The following is a 23,086-nucleotide window of genomic DNA, read 5'->3' on the forward strand; positions in this document are numbered from 1 at the left end:
CTAATGGATGATTAGAAAACACTTGAAAACCCTTGTGCAATTATGTTAGCACCGCTGTAAACAGTTTTGCTGTTTAGAGGAGCTATAAAACGGACCTTCCTTTGAGCTAGTTGAGAATCTGGAGCATTACATTTGTGGGTTCGATTAAACTCTCAAAATAGCTAGAAAAAGAGAGCTTTCATGTGAAACTCAACAGTCTATTCTTGTTCTTAGAAATGAAGGCTATTCCATGCGAGAAATTGCCAAGAAACTGAAGATTTCCTACAACGGTGTGTACTACTCCCTTCAGAGGACAGCACACACAGGCTCTAACCAGAGTAGAAAGAGAAGTGGGAGGCCCCGCTGCACAACTGAGCAACAAGACAAGTACATTAGAGTCTCTAGTTTGAGAAATAGACGCCTCACAGGTCCTCAACTGGCAGCTTCATTAAATAGTACCTGCAAAAAGCCAGCGTCAACGTCTACAGTGAAGAGGCGACTCCGGGATGCTGGCCTTCAGGGCACAGTGGCAAAGAAAAAGCCATATCTGAGACTGGCTAATAAAAGGAAAAGATTAATATGGGCAAAAGCACGCAGACATTGGACAGAGGAAGATTGGAAAAAAGTGTTATGGACAGACGAATCGAAGTTTGAGGTGTTTGGATCACACAGAAGAACATTTGTGAGACGCAGAACAACTGAAAAGATGCTGGAAGAGTGCCTGACGCCATCTGTCAAGCATGGTGGAGGTAATGTGATGGTGTGGGGTTGCTTTGGTGCTGGTAAAGTGGGAGATTTGTACAAGGTAAAAGGGATTTTGAATAAGGAAGGCTATCACTCCATTTTGCAACGCCATGCCATACCCTGTGGACAGCGCTTGATTGGAGCCAATTTCATCCTACAACAGGACAATGACCCAAAGCACACCTCCAAATTATGCAAGAACTATTTAGGGAAGAAGCAGGCAGCTGGTATTCTATCTGTAATGGAGTGGCCAGCACAGTCACCAGATCTCAACCCCATAGAGCTGTTGTGGGAGCAGCTTGACCGTATGGTACGCAAGAAGTGCCCATCAAGCCAATCCAACTTGTGGGAGGGGCCTCTGGAATCATGGGGTGAAATTTCTCCCGATTACCTCAGCAAATTAAGAGCTAGAATGCCAAAGGTCTGCAATGCTGGAATTGCTGCAAATGGAGCATTCCAAGACGAAAGCAAAGTTTGAAGGAGAAAATTATTATTTCAAATAAAAATCATTATTTCTAACCTTGTCAATGTCTTGACTATATTTCCTAGTCATTTTGCAACTCACTTGATAAATATAAGTGTGAGTTTTCATGGAAAACACAAAATTGAACAGTAGTGTATATATATATATATATATATATATATATATACATACATGTATATATATATATATATATATATATACATACATATATATATATATATATATATATATATATATATATATATATATATATATATATATATATATATGTATGGCACGGATGGAGGTGGGTGCAGCAGGTAACGCCAGAGGTGGCAGATGACAGCAGGTGCCGCAGGTTGCGCCAGACGTGGCAAATCACTCTGGACGTGGCAGATGACACAGGACGTGGCAGATGACACAGGTGCAGTAGAAACGACTCCAACTAGTAGGCACAGGAACAAGAACACAGAACGGGATACAGGAACAGGTAACAGGGCACGGGTAACAACTGGAACGGGAAACACTAAGGGACCATTTGCAAGACAGACTTGGGATATACTAACAACACTCAGGCAAGGATCAGACGGGCTGGGGCCTTCTTATAGTCCAGGAAATCATGTGATTGATGATGAGGATTTTCTTCATGTGTGCGCGCTGGCCCTTTAAGAGCAGGCACGAGCTTGCGCGCGCGCACCCTACAGGACACAGCGGACCGGGGCGGAAGTGAGCGCTGGCGTCTCCTGTGTAGGAGATGGGGACCAGCACTCACAGATGCATGGCTACGGGCGTCAGGAGGTGAGTATAATGGATGCTACAGTATCCCCCCTCTTACGCCCCCTCTTCTTGGGACCAGAACTAGAGAGGAACTTCTTAACAAGAACAGGGTCATCGAGGTTCTCCTCCGGCTCCCAGGACCACTCCTCAGGACCAAACCCTCTCCAGTCCACCAGGATCTCCCTCACCTCGAACACATCAGAAGAACCGCTGGGAGCAGTTGTGGAACAGGAAATCTTGCTGCAGCGGTTCAGGACCACTGGTTTCAGGAGGGACACATGAAAGGAGTTGGGGATTCTGAGGGTAGGAGGCAGCCGCAGTATATAGGAGACAGGGTTAATCTGTTGCAGGATCTCAAAAGGACCGAGGAACCTGGGAGCATACTTGTATGAAGGCACCTTCAAACGAATGTTCCGTGAGGACAGCTAGACTTTGGTACTTGGAAGATCTCTTCTTTTTGTATCCGCTTTTCGCTTCATGCGATTGACAGCCAGGAAAATAGAGGACCGGGTCTGTTGCCAGATTTGCAGAAAGTCCCCAAATGCAGAGTCAGCAGTGGGTACCTGAGAAGTAGTAGACACTGGAAGAGTGACTCTAGGATGTTAACTGTACACAATGTAAAATGGAGTGGAAGTGGTGGACTCGCTGGTGTGGTTGTTGTACGAGAACTCGGACCATGGAAGAAGCTGTACCCAGTTATCATGCTGTAAGGAGATGAAGTGAGGGAGATAATTCTCCAAGATCTGGTTGATCCTCTCGACTTGCCCACTGGACTGGGGGTGATAAGCTGAGGAAAAGTCCAATCTCACATCCAGGAGTTTACAGAGAGCCCTCCAGAATTTCGAGGTAAACTGAACCCCCCGATCGGACACAATGTGAAGGGGCAAGCCATGCAAGCGGAAGATGTGCTGAATGAAGAGACTCGCCAGTCGGGGAGCAGAAGGTAGGCCGGTCAGCAGTATAAAATGTGCCATCTTCGAGAATCGGTACACCACCACCCAGACAGTGTTGCATCCGGCTGAGGGAGGAAGGTCAGTGACAAAGTCCATCGCAATGGGCTGCCAGGGGGCATTGGGTACAGGCAGAGGTTGAAGCAGGCCCGCAGTCTTTGAGTGAGTACCCTTGTTAAAAGCACACACCGTGCAAGCAGAGACAAAGTCCACAACTTCCTTGGGCAGCGTGGGCCACCAGAAGTGACGAGCAATCAGGTCTCGAGTTTTACGAACACCAGGGTGCAAAGCCAGTTTATAACTGTGTCCCCATCAGAGAATTCTTCTCCTGTCTGCCAACCGAACAAAAGTCCTCCCCGGAGGGATGTCTCTAACCTTCAAAGGATTGGCAGTGACAATGCAGGATGGGTCTATGATAGTTTGAAGAGACTCCACCGTGTCATCCGTCTCAAATGACCTGGACATCACATTATTGTCAGCGGGACGGCAGTGGAGCACAAATTGGAAACAGGTGAAGAACAGCGACCACCTGGCTTGACGGGGATTTAGTCGTTGAGCGGACTGAAGGTAGGTGAGGTTTTTGTGGTCGGTGTAGATCAGGATGGGGTGAGTTGCGCCCTCCAACAGATGTCTCTATTCCTCCAGAGCCAATTTGATGGCCAGTACCTCCCGAACCCCAATAGAGTAATTGCGCTCTGCACAAGAAAAAAGTCTAGAGTAGTAGCCACATACTACTACCTTTCCTTTGGAGCTCCTCTGGAACAGAAGAGGCGTCCACCTCCAAAGAAAACTACAGAGATACGTCAGGATGATGGAGGATCGAGACTGAAGTGAAGGCTTTTTTGAGACTAATAAATGCGGACTCTGCCTCTGGGGTCCACACCTTGGCGTTCACACCCTTCTTGGTAAGGGTGGAAATAGGAGATGTCAGTGATGAGAAGTTTGGGATAAACTGCCGGTAAAAATTGGCGAATCCCAGGAAACACTGTATGGACCTCAGGCCTTAAGGACGTGGCCACTCCAGGCCAGCTCTCACGCAGCATCCATCTTGAGACCTTGATCCGAGATGATGTAGCCCAGGAAGGGCAGAGAACTCCTCTCAAAGACGCACTTCTCCAGTTTGGCGTATAAACGATTCTCCCTTAATCGTAGTAGAACTTGACGGACATGCCTTCGATGAGTCGTCGGATCTGGGGAGTAAATCAAAATATCATCGAGATTAACAACAACACAGATATAGAGGAGATCTCAGAAGATATCATTAATAAATTCCTGAAACACTGCGGGAGCGTTACACATCCGAAGGGCATCTCTAGGTATTCGTAGTGCCAGTCACGGGTGTTAAATGCCGTCTTCCATTCAGCATCCCGGTGAATCCGGATTAGGTTATAAGCCCCCCGCAGGTCTAGCTTAGAAAAATTTTGGCTCCTCGTATGCGATCAAACGGCTCGGAAATAAGTGGCAATGGGTATTTGTTCTTGACCGTGATCTGGTTGAGACCTCGGTAGTCAATGCAGGGTCGAAGGGATCCATCTTTCTTTTTAACGAAGAAGAACCCAGCCCCGGCCGGGGAGGAAGACTTTCGTATGAAACCCCTCTCCAAATTGTCCTTGATATAGGCCGACATTGATAGAGACTATGGCAAGGAGAGAGGATATTCTCGGCCATGGGGGAGAGAGGCATTAGGAACCAGTTCAATGGGGCAGTCTTAAGTCCGATGAGGAGGTAGCGTCTCAGCCTCCCTTTTGCTGAAAACATCTGCAAACTGGGGGGGGGGCAGTCCCGCCAATGACTGAGGTAGAGGAGGCTGGACAGGATGGATCTGCAAGAGACAACGACCAAGGCACTTGGAGCCCCATTGGAGAAGCTCTCCGGAATTCCAGTCCAGGACTGGGGCATGTAGTCGAAGCCAAGGCAGGCCCAGCAGAACAGGATTGATGGCCTTAGGCAAAACAAGGAAAGAAATTAGTTCAGAATGAAGGACTCCAAACTGGAGTTTCAACGGCTTGGTTTTAGAAACGATGGGATCAGGCAGAGGCAGTCCATTCACTGAGGCAACAGCCAAAGATGCCTCCAGGGGAACTGTGGGCAACTGAAGATGATCCACTAGCTCCTTTTGGATGATGTTTGCTGCAGACCCAGAGTCAAGATAGACAGAAACCAGATGCATCCTCTCGCCGGATACTAAGGTCACAGGAATAGTCAGCTTGGAACACAATGCTTTATTAGGTACCATTCCACCTAGGGTTTTCTCTCCGTTGTGAATAGAAGTGTATCACGCTGATGAATCAGCATCATACACTTCTTATCGTTCCCACCCAGCTTCTTTCACTGCAGACATACAGCGTGACGTCACCCACAGGTCCTTCAACATTGTCGTCGGACAAAGAAGATACATCGGCTCCAGGCGTCCAAAAGGTTAATATGCTCGTTTCTAGGGAGTTTGCTATGCTTACCTGCACATACCCTGCACTGTACCCTCTGATGCCTGGAGCTGATGTGTCTTCTCTCTTCCGGCGCCAAGGTTGAAGGACCTGTGGGTGACGTCATCATTCCCAGCCAGCTTCTTTCACTGCTGACACACAGCGTGAAGTCACCCACAGGTCCTTCAACCTTGGCGTCAGAAGAGAGAAGACACATCAGCTCCAGTAGTCAGAGGGTACAGTGCAGGTAAGCATAGCAAACTCCCTAGAGACGAGCATATTAACCTTTTGGACGCCTGGAGCCGATGTATCTTCTTTGTCCGACGACAATGTTGAAGGACCTGTGGGTGACGTCACGCTGTATGTCTGCAGTGAAAGAAGCTGGGTGGGAACGATGAGAAGTGTATGATGCTGATTCGTCAGCGTGATACACTTCTATTCACAACGCCCAGTTGGTAAAAACACAATACACGCCCAGTTGGTAAAAACACAATACACGCCCAGTTGGTAAAACGAGAAAACACGCCCAGTTGTCCATTGAAAAGCTCATTTGCATAAATATAAAATTGCTCATAACTTGGGCAAAAATGATCGTTTTAAAAAAACAAAAAAAACGTTGCTGTTATCTACATTGCAGCGCCAATCACATTCAATAGGAAATAGGGATTTGATCTGGTGACAGAGCCTCTTTAATCCACGAAGACAGTTCCTGCAAGAATGTGGCCACCGAAGCCTCGTTGTTCCAGGTTAACTCAGCAGCCAGGATACGGAACTGAATGGCATACTCGCCCACGGAGAGGTCTCTCTGGTGTAGGATCAACAGAGATGCAGAAGCCGAAGAAACTCTCCCAGGTTTCTCAAAGATCGAGCGGTAGGTTCGTAAGAAGCACTGCAAGTCACGGGTCTCCGGTCCCTGATGTTCCCACAGGGGATTAGCCCATGCCAGGGCTTTGCCAGTAAGGAGAGAGATGATCAAGGCGATCCTGACGTCATTCAAAGAGAAGGACCTGGCATGTAGTCTGAAGTGGATCAGGCACTGATTCAAAAATGCCCTGCAGGTCCTCGTGTCTCCGTCATAGCGTGGAAGTAACGGCAAGAAGCACAGGGAGTCGGCACTGGTACAGACAGGAAGTGTAGCAGGAGGAACAGCAGGAATGGGTGCGGTGACGACTGTGGTTGGAGCAAGCAGCCGATGGGCAACGGCATTCACCGACAAGAGGAGATTGGTGTTGCCGTGACTGGAGGTCTTGCATCTCAGCCAGCACGGCTTGTGTCGTCAAGGTCTCAGGTTGACCAGCGGAGTCCATGGCCTGAGCGTACTGTCACGAGCTGTGGGTATGTGGACCCACTAGGCCGCACCGCCGTAGCAGGGAGGCAGCTGGCCAAACAACAGGAAACCCCAGCAATACAAAGTTCCACACAAGGGAAGCTGGATAGTCCAGACAGTGGCCGCAGCTCTGGCACGGATGGAGGTGGGTGCAGCAGGTAACGTCAGAGGTGGCGGATGACAGCAGGTTCAACAGGTTGCGCCAGATGTGGCGAATCCCTCTGGACGAGGCAGATGACACAGGACGTGGCGGATGACACATGAGCAGTAGAAATGACTCCAACTAGTAGGCACAGGAACAAGAACACAGCACGGGATACAGGAACAGGTAACAGGGCACATGTAACATCTGGAACGGGAAACACTAAGGGACAATTTGCAAGATGGACTTGGGATATACCAACAACGCTCAAGCAAGGATCAGACGGGCAGGGGCCTTCTTATAGTCCAGGAAATCATGTGTGTTGATGATAATGATTTTCTTCATGTGCGCGCGCTGGCCCTTTAAGAGCGGGCACGAGCATGTGCGCGCACCCTACGGCGGACCAGAGTGGAAGTGAGCGCTGGCGTCTCCTGGAAAGGAGATGGGGACCAGTGCTCACAGATCCATCGCTGCGGGCGTCAGGAGCTGAGTAAACCCGACGGCTACATACATATATTGCAAGTGTCACCAGATTTTTGATCAGGGGGATTATACACTGGTCAGGAATCAGAAATATTGACCATTACACCAGATGTGTGGCTATCAAGTCTCATGTGTGTGCCAATCTCTGAACAAGTCCATGGGGAGGAGCTTGTAGAATTGTTAGGCAAAGCTTTGACTAATCACATTACTTGGTTGCTCAGCAGTGAATTTGGTGTCATAGAATGGACCAAATAACTGTCAGCATGTAGAGGAGAGTGGTAAATTATTTATTCTAAGAGGGTCTGTCACGTTGAGTTCGTGGACCCACTGTGTCGTACCGCCTTGGCGGTATGGCAGCTTGCCAACAGGGCGCAGGTAACAGTCTATAGTTCGTATATGGTACCTGTGGCAGCTCGGACAGTAGCAAAGCAGGCTCGGCTGGGACTAGGCAGCAGGCAGACGTCAGGCATGGTGTAGTAGGACAGGCGTGGTATGCAGCATAGCACAACTACAGCTCAGCACGGCACTTGACCAGGATGGCATGGGATACAGGATACAGGTATGGGAAACACTGGGAACTTGAAGACACTAGGAGACCATTTGCATAGACAAACTTAGGGTATGACAACAACACTCAGGCATGGGAGGAAGGGGCTGGACCCTTCTTATAGTCTAGGGTGCTCATGGGCTAATTAAACATAAAAGTCTGGTGCGCCCGCTGCCCCTTTAAGAGCGGGCACGAGCGTGCGCGCGCGCAACCTACGGGACCCGGCCGAGGTGAGCGGAATTGGTCGCTGGCGTCTCCTGAGGAGGAGACTGGGGCCAGCGCTCGCAGAACCATGACTGTTGCCATCAAAAAGTGAGTGAGCCTTGGGCTGGGTTCACACGACCATGTTACGTCCATAATGTATGGAACGTATTTCGGCCGGAAGACCCGGACCGAACACAGTGCAGGGAGCCGGGCTCCTAGCATCATAGTGATGTACGACGCTAGGAGTCCCTGCCTCTGCGTGGAACTACTGTCCCGTACTGTCTTGCAGCGAGGCAGGGACTCCTAGCATCGTACATCACTATGATGCTAGGAGCCCGGCTCCCTGCACTGTGTTCGGTCCGGGTCTTACGGCCGAAATACGTTCCGTACATTACGGACGTAACATGCTCGTGTGAACCCAGCCTTACGGTCCGTGGCCATGGACATGACGGTGTCAAATGGCAAATAAATATTCACTGGCAGCCATTTTAATTATGAAAAATATCAGCGAGGAGGGAGATAATAGTTCATAATGTTATATGAAAGAAAAAACATGTTGTATTTTGATGATCGATGATCTGTAGGGTCACATTAGGGAACTTCAGTTATCTAACCCTATACCTATTGTTCTTCTATTATGGGAACTGCAGAAGATGGGCAGCCTCCGAAGGCTATGTTGTTTACAGAAGCCTGTGCTTTATCTAAGCAGCTCACTGTCCTAAAATTGCCTGTGTCTCCTGACTAGCTGCAGGGAATTTGATTTCCCCACAGCTGCTCTATTATCAGGTGACTGCTGCTCATAACCAGTTCCCCGATATTCAAGCAAAGGCTAAAACGTCATAAGAACAAAAGTTACTCCAAAATTTACAATGACTCAGATTAAGAGTCATTTAAGAAGAAAAAAATACACGCTCTTTAAAAGTTTCGGGTGTGGACCTAACACCAAGAAATCTTTTCTTCTCTAATTTTTCAGTAATTTTAAGAGTTATGCTCCCACGGTCACCACAATGCATCAAAACATAACTACAGTAGGCTTTGATCACACGTGTTATATCCTGCGCAGCAATTTTTCATACATATTACCAGGATCTGAAGATGCCAGAAGGCGCCTGGCCACTGTTACGTGAAGTGATTTCTCCATTACAATGTGGAGTGACCCAAACCCCCACCAATGTGATGCCACTGGCCTGAGATACATCAAGGACTGTGGAGGCCCAGGGTAAAACATTTGTGGAAGAAAAATCATCCTTATGACAGTAGCATATTATGGTTGTATATGAGGGCCATAATAAAGATGCATTATAGTGCTGAAATAATACCATCATAGTGTGGCACAACATCAGTACCATGTGATACCCAAACGAATAGCCAACTTAGTGACATCACCAGGTCTTCATGCTTTTATGGAGATCAAGGAGTGCCACACGGCTACAGGTGAATATTTATATATGCCACTAAAAGTTCTGTTGTCTGATGAAGAGACCTTGTGGACTGTGATAGGACCTCTGTGTCTCTGCCAGATGTTTTTTTTTTCCTTCAGTGTAATGTATAGCAGACAGAGCTTCCTGTGACCACCTCAGTAGACATAGCTTCATGCCTACCATGCCAGTCTGCGATACCTTGGCTCCAGAGAAGATATATTAATATTAGGCCCATCCTTAAGCTATGCAGAACAAGTGAATTTCCACTTCTAAACACATACAAAGATCATATCATCAATATAGGCTGATAAGTGCCATCAGAAATTGACCTATGGGCTCCGGATAGGGGTGTCCACATCTGGACTTCATAGACTTTTTTTTTATGTCTGGGTCTGATTATTATTTGCAAACTTGGGTCCACCAGAGGATCTTCTGGATCTTGTTTGCCAGTGTGACTCTGCATGTAAAGAAATGGTGGTCACCAAGACAAGAAGTCAAGTGGTTGTTAGGCAACCGGAAGCGCTCTAGTCTGGAATTCATACTAAGGGCAGAAGTCTACGGTACAAAAAAATTGTACCACTTATGGTGAGCCAAACACTCTAGGGTATAATTGAAGAGCCAGGACATGGAAAAAAAACAGTCTAATTTTTAGGATCTTTCCTGCCCATATTTTTCTAGAACCAATGATTTAAAGACTTAGTCAGTGTGATGGTTCAGCAGCCAAATAACGGGACTTGGACTGGAGATTATCTAATAGACATTTGTTTAAATTAAGTTAGAGAGATTTAGAAATTGGTCTCAGGCGCCAGTGAAACAAAACCCAGTTCTTCCGATACAACTGTCTCCTCCTTTTATAAAGTGTCTTGAATTGTTTAGTCCAGCTTTCACTTTTATAATCTCTCGTGCTATTAGGCCATTCCTTCTCCGTGCGCACAGAAGTTCTGAGAGGTGAGAGGAGATAAGGGAGGGATGGGGGAGACTGCAGGAAGGGTTAGTTCCAAACGTGAGAACGGCAACTCCAACTTTTGTTGAGCTTTTCCTATTAGTATTTATATGGGCAATTTGTGTGAACTGATCATGAAGTCCTGCTCTTATCTACACTAAACAGTAGAGGAGAAAAAAACAACACAAAGCGCACATAGTGCATCAAATGATAAAATAAAAAAGCCACAGATAGGTGATCAGTTCTGCTGACCTGGTTGGTTGTGCTAGGAGCACAACATCCTTGAAAGCGTGTTTTAAAACATTGCTGCAGCCTGGGTTCCGATCCGGATCTAAAGGGTCCAGTGGTAAACGGTAATTTGAGAAGTTTGAGGAAAAACCAGATTTTCCCTGGTGCTGCTAACTGGTAAAACCCTTCTTGAGTAATGAGGATTTAAAACAAGCAGATGTAAAATCAGATATTGTTTTAATTACTACGCGTTTCAAGGCCGGACCGGCCTCTTCATCAGGTAAAATAGCATTTGTATTTTACCGGATGAAGAGGCCAGTCCGGCCTTGAAACGCATAGTAATTAAAACAATATCTTATATTACATTTGCTTGTTTTAAATCCTCATTACTCAAGAAGGGTTTTACCAGTTAGCAGCGCCAGGGAATATCAGTTTTTACCTCAAACTGCTCAAATTACCATTGCTCTTATCTGCAGGCACAGTCCTATACTGTATAGATGATTTATATAGACTAAAGCTGCCCATACTGACTGCCGATATTGATGGAACTGGCTTAAAATGTAGCGTTGGCCATAAACATAAGTTTAAAGTCGGACCAAATGGCCGATTTCGCCCATTGAAAAAAAATCTTCATTTTAAAATTTTGATGCCAAAGATTTGATTTGATGGTCAAAGACTGCTTGCTGTCTGCAGGGAATTTGATGGCTAAAAGGAACCTGTCACGTAGAGCATGATATCCTTTCTGCAGATAATAGGTTATAGAGCAGGAAGAGCTGAGTAGATTGATATATCGTTTTGTGCAAAAAGATTCAGGATTCATACATTTAAATCCCTGCTCACTGTGAACTAAAGAGTCCAGTGGGCAGTGGTATGTATATAATTATATACAGAAGATGCCCAGGTTATACGAAAATGCTCCATATCACTATATACAAGAAGATGTATAACTTATACCAGCTGCAGGGCCGGTGTCAGGGGAGGGAAAACTGGGCAATTGCCCAGGGCCCCCATCCTCTTAGGGCCCCCTGCCCGCGGCTGCTATGGGGCCCGAGGAATGAGGGGTCCCGCACTGCCCGGCCCATAACATTTATTGTGTCGAGCACTGAGGGATCATTATTAATATCTGAGGCACTGAGGATTACGAATTTGTTTAGAGGATGGGGTATAGGTGTGGAGGATGCTGGAGGATGCTGGAAAAGCGAGAAACCAACATGTCTGTGTGTCAAATTCTGCAGAGAAGAGTCCTGGCAGGAATAATTCATCACAGTGGTCTGGGCCAGTTGGAGAAAAAAAGCCAAGTGAATGACTCTAATCAGAGAAAACGTCACATGTGAGTCACTAGATATAAATGTGCTGTAATCAATCATATGGTCTGCAGAGCTCCTGTGTATAACTGGCATCTACCATTACAGTTAGGTCCAGATTTATTTGGACAGTGACACAATCTTCATGATTTGGGCTCCGCATGCCACCACATTGGATTTGAAATGAAACAACTGAGATACAATTGAAGTGTAGATTTTCAGGTTTAATTCAAGGGGTTGAACAAAAATATCCTGTGAAAAGTTTAGGAATTGCAACCATTTTTCTAGACAGCCTCCTCATTTCAGGGGCTCAAAAGTAATTGGACAAATTAATATTACCATAAATAAAATGTTTTTATTAATACTTTGTAGAGAATCCTTTGCAGGTAATGACTGCCTGAAGTCTGGAACCCATGGACATCACCACACGCTGGGTTTCCTACTTTTTGATGCTTTGCCCGGCCTTTACTGCCGCTGTCTTCAGTTGATGCTTGTTTGTGGGTCTTTCTGCCTTAAAGAGGCTCTGTCACCAGATTTTGCAGCCCCTATCTGCTATTGCAGCAGATAGGCGCTGCAATGTAGATTACAGTAACGTTTTTATTTTTAAAAAACGAGCATTTTTGGCCAAGTTATGACCATTTTTGTAGTTATGCAAATGAGGCTTGCAAAAGTCCAAGTGGGTGTGTTTAATAGTAAAAGTCCAAGTGGGCGTGTATTATGTGCGTACATCGGGGCGTTTTTAATACTTTTACTAGCTGGGCGTTCTGATGAGAAGTATCATCCACTTCTCTTCAGAACGCCCAGCTTCTGGCAGTGCAGACACAGCGTGTTCTCGAGAGATCACGCTGTGTCGTCACTCACAGGTCCTGCATCGTGTCAGACGAGCGAGGACACCGGCACCAGAGGCTACAGATGATTCTGCAGCAGCATCGGCGTTTGCAGGTAAGTAGCTACATCGACTTACCTGCTAACGCCGATGCTGCTGCAGAATCAACTGAAGCCTCTGGTGCCGATGTGTCCGACACGATGCAGGACCTGTGAGTGACGTCACAGATCTGCACTGCCAGAAGCTGGGCGTTCTGAAGAGAAGTGGATGATACTTCTCGTCAGAGCGCCCAGCTAGTAAAAGTATTAAAAACGCCCCGATGTACGCACATAATACACGCCCACTTGGACTTTTACTTTTAAACACACCCACTTGGACTTTTGCAAGCCTCATTTGCATAACTACAAAAATGGTCATAACTTGGCCAAAAATGCTCGTTTTTTAAAAATAAAAACGTTACTGTAATCTACATTGCAGCGCCTATCTGCTGCGATAGCAGATAGGGGCTGCAAAATCTGGTGACAGAGCCTCTTTAAGTTTTTTCTTAAGCAAGTGAAATGCAGCTCGATCTGGTTGAGATCTGGCGATTGACTTGGCCATTGCAGAATATTCCACTTTGCCTTATAAACTCCTGGGTTGCTTTCGCAGTATGTTTTGGGTCATTGTCCATCTGTACTGTGAAGCGACGTCCAATCAACCTTGCTGCATTTGGTTGAATCTGAGCAGAAAGTCAATCCCTGAACAGTTCAGAATTCATCCGCTGCTTCTCTCTTCAGTCACATCATCAATAAACACTAGTGACCCGATGCCTTTGGCAGCCATGCGTGCCCATGCCATCACACTGATGTGGTGTGCTTTTGATCATGAGCCGTACAAGCATGATACCATATCAAGATATACAAGAGGATTTATAACTTATACCAGCTATACATATATAATTATATACCAGAAGATGCCCAGGTTATACCAGCATGGTCCATATCACTTTATACAAGAATACAACTACTATACAAGAATATAACTACGATTACACTTCCCCCTATGTACAATAATATAACTACTATAATACTGCCCCTGTATACAAGAATATAACTACTATAAATGTGCTCCCAATATACAAGAATATAACTACTATAATACTGCCCCCTATGTACAGGAATATAACTACTATAATGCTGCCCCCTATGTACAAGAATATTACTACTATAAATGTGCTCCCAATATACAAGAATATAACTACTATAATACTGTCCCCTATATACAAGAATATAACTAGTATAATACTGCCTCCTAGGTACAGGAATATAACTACTATAATACTGCCCCCTATGTACAAGAATATAACTACTATAATACTGCCCCTATATACAAAACTATAACTACTATAATACTGCCCCATATGTACAAGAATATAACTACTATAATACTGCCCCTATATACAAGACTATAACTACTATAATACTGTCCCCTATATACAAGAATATAACTACTATACTACTGCCCTCTATGTACAAGAATATAACTACTATACTATTGCCCCCTATGTACAAGAATATGACTACTATAATACTGCCCCATGTACAAGAATATAACTACTATAATACTGCCCCCTATGTACAAAAATATAACTACTATAATACTGCTCCTATATACAAGAATATAACTACTATAATACTGCACCACTATACAAGAATATAACTACTATAATACTGCCTGCTATATACAAGAATATAACTACTATAATACTGCCCCCTATGTACAAGAATATAACTACTATAATACTGCCCCTATATACAAGAATATAACTACTATAATACTGCCCCCTATATACAAGAATTTAACTACTATAATACTGCCCCCTATATACAAGAATATAACTACTATAATACTGCCCCCTATATACAAGAATTTAACTACTATAATACTGCCCCCTATGTACAAGAATATAACTACTATAATACTGCCCCTATATACAAGAATATAACTACTATAATACTGCCCCCTATGTACAAGAATATAACTACTATAATACTGCCCCCTATATACAAGAATATAACTACTCTAATACTGCCCCTATATACAAGAATATAACTACTATAATACTGCCCCCTATATACAAGAATATAATAACTATAAATGTGCTGCCAATATACAAGTATAAGTTAATTAGTAATTGATCAGAAAAAGGGTCAATAATCTCTTGAGGAGGGTGATTAAGTCTTCATAAACCATGAAAACCATTTGTAGAATATGTTATTATCATAATGGAAATAAGAATGTATGAAGTCATCTTCATCATCCTCCTCTTAGTTCAGCCACTTATCAAAAATAGGTTTCATATCTTCCCATGTAGTTTGTGTCTTATCCTGTTCCTTTTCCCTCCTTGCAGTGTGTCCTAATCTTATCCCTGGTGACATTCTTATCTTAACTTCCTGTCATCACATTTTTTTCCTGTGTCCTTGTCCCTGACATAATTTCTCTATAAATCCTTCCCATAGTCGCATGTCATTCTTCACATTGCTGGGGTCTTTAACATAAACAATGCAACAAGGCATCCCGGGATTGTCTTTACAAGGAGACTTCAATACCCAGAAGTAAAATCTTAATTCCTCTGCACTTTCTTTCATCTTCTTTCGCACAAAATTATAAGGTTGAAATCATGCTTCTTACTATGGGGCACCTTTGAAACTTCAAAACTGCTTGGACTTCAAAAAAATGCCAGAATGATGCCATAAAGCCACTTCCTTTGATATGTATGTTGCAGAATGAGGTTCTTGTAATGTTGAAGTCATCCCTAAGTCATTATTACTGGGTTCCTCTGCTGTGCAGTAATATGACCACCATAAATATTGGGCTTGCCCATTTGGCCAAAGATCTACCAGTGAAGCACCTTATGATAGGATCATGGCACCATCTTTTAACCTCAGTAGAATACAATATACAGTTAGGTCCAGAATTATTTGGACAGTGACACAATCTTCATGATTCGGGCTCCACTGCCACCACATTGGATTTGAAATGAAACAACTGAGATGCGTTTAGGAATCGCAACCATTTTTCTCCACAGCCTCCTCATTTCAGGGGCTCAAAAGTAATTGGACAAATTAACATTACCATAAATAAAATGTTTTTATTAATACTTTGTAGAGAATCCTTTGCAGGCAACGACTGCCTGAAGTCTGGAACCCATGGACATTACCAAACGCTGGGTTTCCTCCTTTGTGATGCTTTGCCCGGCCTTTACTGCAGCGGTCTTTCTGCCTTAAGTTTTGTCTTAAAGAGGCTGTCACAACATTATAAGTGCCCTATCTTGTACATAATGTGATCAGCACTGTAATGTAGATTACAGCAGTCTTTTTTATTTAGAAAAACGATCATTTTTGACGGAGTTATGACCTATTTTAGCTTTATGCTAATGACTTTCTTAATGAGCAACTGGGCGTGTTTTACTTTTTGACCAAGTGGGCATTGTACAGAGGAGTGTATGACGCTGACCAATCAGTGACCAATCAGCGTCATACACTTCTCTCCATTCATTTACACAGCACATAGTGATCTAGCTAGATCACTATGTGCAGTCACTTACACACATATTAACGTTACTGAAGTGAATAGACATCACCTCCAGCCAAGACGGGATGCCTATTCAAAATCCTGACACTTCGGTAACGTTTGTGTGAGATTTACAGCACAGCAAGCGTAATCTCGTTTTAAATGACAGTTACAGCGTAATCTTGCGAGATTACGCTTGCCTTGCTGCAAATCTCTCTCAAACGTTATTGAAGTGTCAGGATTCTGAATAGACATCACGTTCTGGCTGGAGGTGATGTCTATTCACTGTCAGGACACTTCAGTAACGTTAGTGTGTGTGTATGTGGCTGCACATAGTGATCTAGCTAGATCACTATGTGCGGTGTAAATGAATGGAGAGAAGTGTACGACACTGATTGGTCACTGATTGGTCAGCGTCATACACTTCTCTCCACAACACCCACTTGGTCAAAAAGTAAAACACGCCCAGTTGTGCATTAAGAAAGTCATTAGCATAAAGCTAAAATAGGTCATAGCTCCGTCAAAAATGATAGTTTTTCTAAATAAAAAACAATGATGTAATCTACATTACAGCACCGATCACATTATATAGAAGATAAGCCACTTATAATGTGGTGACAGAGCCTCTTTAAGCAAGTGAAATGCAGCTCGATCGGGTTGAGATCTGGTGAGTGACTTGGCCATTGCAGAATATTCCACTTCTTTGCCTTATAAACTCCTGGGTTGCTTTCGCAGTATGTTTTGGGTCATTGTCCATCTGTACTGTGAAGCGACGTCCAATCAACCTTTCTGCATTTAGTTGAATCTGAGCAGAAAGTAAATCCCTGAACACTTCAGAATTCATCCGGCTGCTTCTGCCTTTGGCAGCCATGCATGCCCATGCCATCACACTGCCTCCACCATGTTTTACAGAGGATGTGGTGGACTTTGGATCATGAGCCGTTCCAAGCCTTCTCCATACTTTCTTCCTCCCATCATTCTGGTACAGGTTGATCTTAGTTTCGTGATGTTCCAGAACTGGGCGGCTTCTTTAGATGTTGTTTGGCAAAGTTCTTCACTAGGGTTGATGTTATGAAGGGGTTTTTCTTCACCATGGAAAGGATTCTGCGATCATCCACCACTGTGGTCTTCCGTGGACGTCCAGGCCTTTTGGAGTTCACGAGATCACCAGTGCGTTCTTTTTTTCTAGAATGTACCAAACTGTTGATTTGGCCACTCCTAACATTTGTGCTATCTCTCTGATGGATTTCTTAAATTTTTCAGCCTAACAATGGTCTGTTTCACTTGCATTGAGGGCTCCTTTGAACTCATGTTGTGGGTTCACAGCAACAGCTTCCAAATCCAAATGCTACACCTAGAATCAACTCCAGACCTTTTACCTGCTGAATTGATGATGGATTAATGAGGGAATAGCCCACGCAGCCCATTAACCCCTTTCCGACATCCGCCGTATATATACGGCGCTGCCGGGAAGGTGTTCCCGCAAAGCGCAGTACAGTTACGGCGCAGTGATGGTGCGGGCTCAGGAGCAGAGCCGGCACCATCACCGCGGGGTGACAGCTGTATTATACAGCTGGCGCCCTCCTGTAACTGCCAGGACCGGAGCTATTCTCCGATCCGGCTGATTAACCCCTTAGATGCTGCGCTCAATATTGCGCAGCATCTGATGGGTTTTAACCCGACCGGCAGCCCAGCGACGCAATCGCTGGGTTGCTATGGCAGTCGGACGCCTGCGGCGCGTCCTCATAGGCTTGCTGTCAGTGAATAACTGACAGCGCTAATACACTGCACTACGTATGTAGTGCAGTGTATTAGAGTAGCGATCGGGGCATCAGGCCCTCATGTCCCCTAGTGGGACAAGTAAAAAATGTTAAAAAAAGTTAATAAAAATGTGGTAAAACAATAAAAACACACACATTTCAAATAAAAATAAAGCTAAACTGACTTTTTTCCAATAGTAAGTCTTTTACTATGGGAAAAACCGTAAAAATTAAAAAAAACTATACATAATTGGTATCACCGCGTCCGTAACGACCCACACTACAAAACTATTATGTAATTTATCCCGCACGGTGAATGCCGTAAAAAAAAACATGAAAAACAACGCCAGAATCTTTGTTTTTAGGTCACATCTCCTTCCAAAAAATGCTATAAAAAGTGATCAAAAAGTCAAATTTACTCCAAAATAGTACTAATAAAAACGGCAATCCGTCCCGCAAAAAATAATCCCTGACACCGCTTTGTCCACGCAAAAATAAAAAAGTTATGGGTCTTAGAATATGGCGACACAGAAAACAAATGATTTTATAAAAAAAGTGATTTTATTGTGCAAAAGCCGCAATTCATAAAAAAAACTATACATAATTGGTATCGCCGCGTACGTAACGACCCAAACTACAAAACAATTATGTAATTTATGCCGCACGGTGAACGCCGTAAAAAAAAAACATATAAAACAACGCCAGAATCTTTGTTTTTAGGTCACATCTCCTTCCATAAAATGCTATAAAAAGTGATCAAAAAGTCACATTTACTCCTGTACTAATAAAAAATGACAATCCGTCCCGCAAAAAATAATCCCTGACACCGCTTTGTGCACGCAAAAATAAAAAGTTATGGGTCTTAGAATATGTCGACACAGAAAACGAATGATTTTATAAAAAAGTGATTTTATTGTGCAAAAGCCGCAATACATAAAAAAAACTATATAAATTTCGTATCGCCGTAATCGTATCGACCCGCAGAATAAAGCTAACATGTAATTTAGGGCGCACTGTGGATGCCGATAAAAAAAACAATAAAAAACTATTCCAGAATTGCTTGTTTTTGGTAATTTCCTTTACCAGAAAATGAAATAAAAAGTGATCAAAAAGTCGCATGTGTTCTAAAATGGTACCAATAAAATCTACAGCCCGTCTCGCAAAAAACAAGCCCGCACACCGCTCAATCAACTGAAAAACAAAAAAGTTATGGCACTAGTAATGCGGTGATGAAAAAACATCTCAATGCGCAGGCCGGAGGGGAACATTCCTTCAGTTTCAGGGCCCTAGTATTTAGGAACTAGGAAAGGGAATGGACATAGCACATCCGCTGGAAGCGAGGGCGCCCGTATTATACCAGCGCAAAACTTTCCCAGCAATATTTCCCAAACTGCAAAGGAGGAAAAGTCCCCAAAAGGTGCAGAGCGTTACAGAAGGGGGATAATAAAGAAAACCGTTTATCAGCGTGACACCGGCCTGTGCATAACGGATCGCTTCACAGCGTAACACACATCTATGGATAATTGTATTATTTACATCATTATTATACCCTCTTATTATGCCCTGATGTACTCCGCACAGATTACATATGCCACCACATTATAAACTGAAATACCAGCAAAACCCCAAACAGAACTATTACCAAGCAAAATCCATGCTCAAAATGGCGGTCTTTCCCTTTTTAGCCCTAAAGTGTGGCCAAACAGCAATTTATGGCCACAAGTAAGGCATTACCATACCCGGGAGAATCCGCTTAACAATTTATGGGGTAAGATTCTCTAGGGGCACAACATATTGTGCGGTGAATGGGCAGATCAGTGGAGAAATTGCAATTTTCACTTTGCACCATCCACTGCGTATTCATTTCTGAAAAACACCTGTGGAGTCTAAATTCTCACTACACCCCTTGATAAATGCCTTTAGGGGTGTAGTTTCTAAAATGGGGTCACTTTTGTTTGGTACATCAGTGGTTTTGCAAATGCAACATGGCGTCCGAAACCCATTCCAGCAAAATCTATGCTCCAAAAGATAAATACCGCTCCTTTTCTTCTGAACGCTCCCATATACGTAAACAGCTGATTATAACCACATATGGGGTGTTACAGTACTCGGGAGAAATTACTTTACAAATGTTGGGGTGCTTTTTCTTCTCTATTCCTTGTAAAAATGAAAAATGTTGATCTGAAACTACATCTTGTTGGAAAAAAAAAAGTATTTTTCATTTTCATGGCTTAATTCTAATTAATTCAGCAAAAAACCTTTGGGATCAAAATTTTCACTATACCCCTAGATGATTCCTCAGGGGGTGCAGTTTCCCAAATGGAGTCACTTTTGGGGTACTAGTACTACAGGGGCTCAGCAAATGTGACATGGCGCCCAGAAACTATTCCAAAATCCAAATGGTGCTAGTTCCATTCTGAGCCCTACCGTGTGTCCAAACAGATGTTTGTGACCACATGTGGGGTATTGTTTTACTCGGGAGAAGTTGCTTTACAAATGTTATGGTGCTTTTTCTCCTTCAGTCCTTGTGGAAATGAAAAAAAATTACCTAAACCTACATTTTCTTTGAAAAAATGTAGATTTTCATTTTTACGGCCTACTTCCAATAAGTTCTGTAAAACACCTGTGGGGTCAAACTGCTCACTGTACCCCTAGATAATTTCCTCATGGGGTGTAGTTTCCAAAATGGGGTCATTTGTTGGGGGTTTCCACTGTTTTGTCCCCTCAGGGGCTTTGCAAATGTGACATGGCCTCCGCAAACCATTCCTGCTAAATTTGAGTTCCAAAAGCCAAATGGCGCTCTTTCCCTTCTCAGCCTCGCCGTGTGTCCAAACAGCCGTTTATTACCACATGTGAGGTATTGTTTTACTCGGGAGAAATTTCTTTACAAATTTTATGGTGCTTTTTCTCCTTTAGTCCTTGTAGAAATGAAAAAAAAAATTAGCTAAACCTACATTTTATTTGAAAAAATGTAGATTTTCATTTTCACAGCCTACTTCCAAAAATTTCTGCAAGAAACCTGTGGCGTCAAAATGCTCACTATACCCCTAGATAATTTCCTCAAGGGGTATAGTTTCCAAAATGGGGTCACTTGTTGGGGGTTTACACTGTTTTGTCACCTCAGGGGCTTTGCAAATGCGACATGGCCTCCGCAAACCATTCCTGCTAAATTTGAGCTCCAAGAGCCAAATGGCGCTCTTTCCCTTCTAAGCCCTGCCGTGTGTCCAAACATCCATTTATTACCACATGTGGGGTATTGTTTTACTCGGGAGAAATTGCTCTACAAATGTTGTGGTGCTTTTTCTACTTTAGTTCTTTTGGAAATGAAAAAAAATTAGCTAAACCTACATTTTATTTGAAAAAATGTAGATTTTCATTTTCATGGCCTAGTTCCAAAAAATTTAGCAAAAAACTGGCCGGTCAAAATGCTTGCTACACCCCTAAATAAATTCCTCGAGGGGTGTAGTTTCCCAAATGGGGTCACTTTTGGGGGGTTTCCACTGTTTTAGTGCCACAAGACCTGTTCAAAGCTGACATGGTGCCTAAAATATATTCTAATAAAAGGCCCAAAATCCAGCAGGTGCTCCTTTGCTTCTGAGGATGGTGCTTCAGTCCAGTAGCACACTAAAGACACATGTGGGATATTTCCTAAAACTGCAGAACCTGGGCAATAAATATTGAGTATTAAATATTGTAACGTCCTAGAAAAATAAAATGATGTTCAAAAAACGATGCCAATCTAAAGTAGACATATGGGGGATGTTAGTTAGCAACATTTTTGTGTGGTATAACTGCCTGTCTTACAAGCAGATACATTTAAATTGAGAAAAATGCTAATTTTTGCAATTTTTCGCAAAATTTTGGTGTTTTTCACAATTAAATACTGAAGGTATCGGGCAAATTTTGCCAGTAACATAAAGTCCAATGTGTCACGAGAAAACAATCTCAGAATCGCTTGGATAGGTAAAAGCATTCCGGAGTTATTACCACATGAAGTGAAACATGTCAGATTTGAAAAATGAGGCTCTGTCATGAAGGTCAAAAGTGGCCAAAGAGGGAAGGGGTTAAATAGCTTTTGAGATAATTGTCCAACTACCTTTGGTTCCTTAAAAAAGAGGCAGCTACATATTAAAGAGCTGTAATTCCTAAACCCTTCCTCAAATAAGGACGTGAATATCCTCAAAATAAGGCCTCATGCACACGACCGTATTTTTTCCCACCCGTAAATACTGGCTTAAATACGGGTCCGGTGTCACACATATTCGACCCGTTTTGCACCAGTATTTACGGGCCCGTGCCTGTAAATACGGGCCCGGTGTCACCCGTATTCCACCCGTATTTACGGGCACGTTTTTGGCTGCAAAATTACACTGCAGTAATCGGCAGCCCTTCTCTCTATCAGTGCAGGATAGAGAGAAGGGACAGTCCTTTCTGTAATAAAAGTTAAAGAAATTCATACTTACCCGGCCGTTGTCTTGGTGACGCGTCCCTCTCTTCACATCCAGCCCGACATCCCTGGATGACGCGGCAGTCCATGTGACCGCGGCAGTCCATGTGACCGCTGCAGCCTGTGATTGTCCTGTGATTGGCTGCAGCGGTCACATGGGCTGAATCGTCATCCAGGGAAGTCGGGCCGGATGTCGAGAGGGACGCGTCACCAAGGCAACGGCCGGGAGACCGGACTGGAGGAAGCAGGAAGTTCTCGGTAAGTATGAACGTCTTTTTTTTTTTACAGGTTGCTCTATATTCTGATCGGAATTCACTGTCCAGCGTGCTGAAAGAGTTACTGCCGATCAGTTAACTCTTTCAGCACTCTGGACAGTGAATATTTACCGACGTCGCCTAGCAACGCTCCCGTAATGACGGGTGCACACACATAGTCACCCGTTATTACGGGAGCCCCATAGACTTCTATGGGCTGTCCGTGCCGTTATTACGGCCTGAAATAGGACATGTTCTATCTTTTTCAACGGCACGGGCACCTTCCCGTAAGAAAACGGGAAGGTACCCGTG

This window comes from Rhinoderma darwinii, chromosome 3 (genome assembly GCF_050947455.1).
Source record: "Rhinoderma darwinii isolate aRhiDar2 chromosome 3, aRhiDar2.hap1, whole genome shotgun sequence".
NCBI lineage: Eukaryota > Metazoa > Chordata > Amphibia > Anura > Rhinodermatidae > Rhinoderma > Rhinoderma darwinii.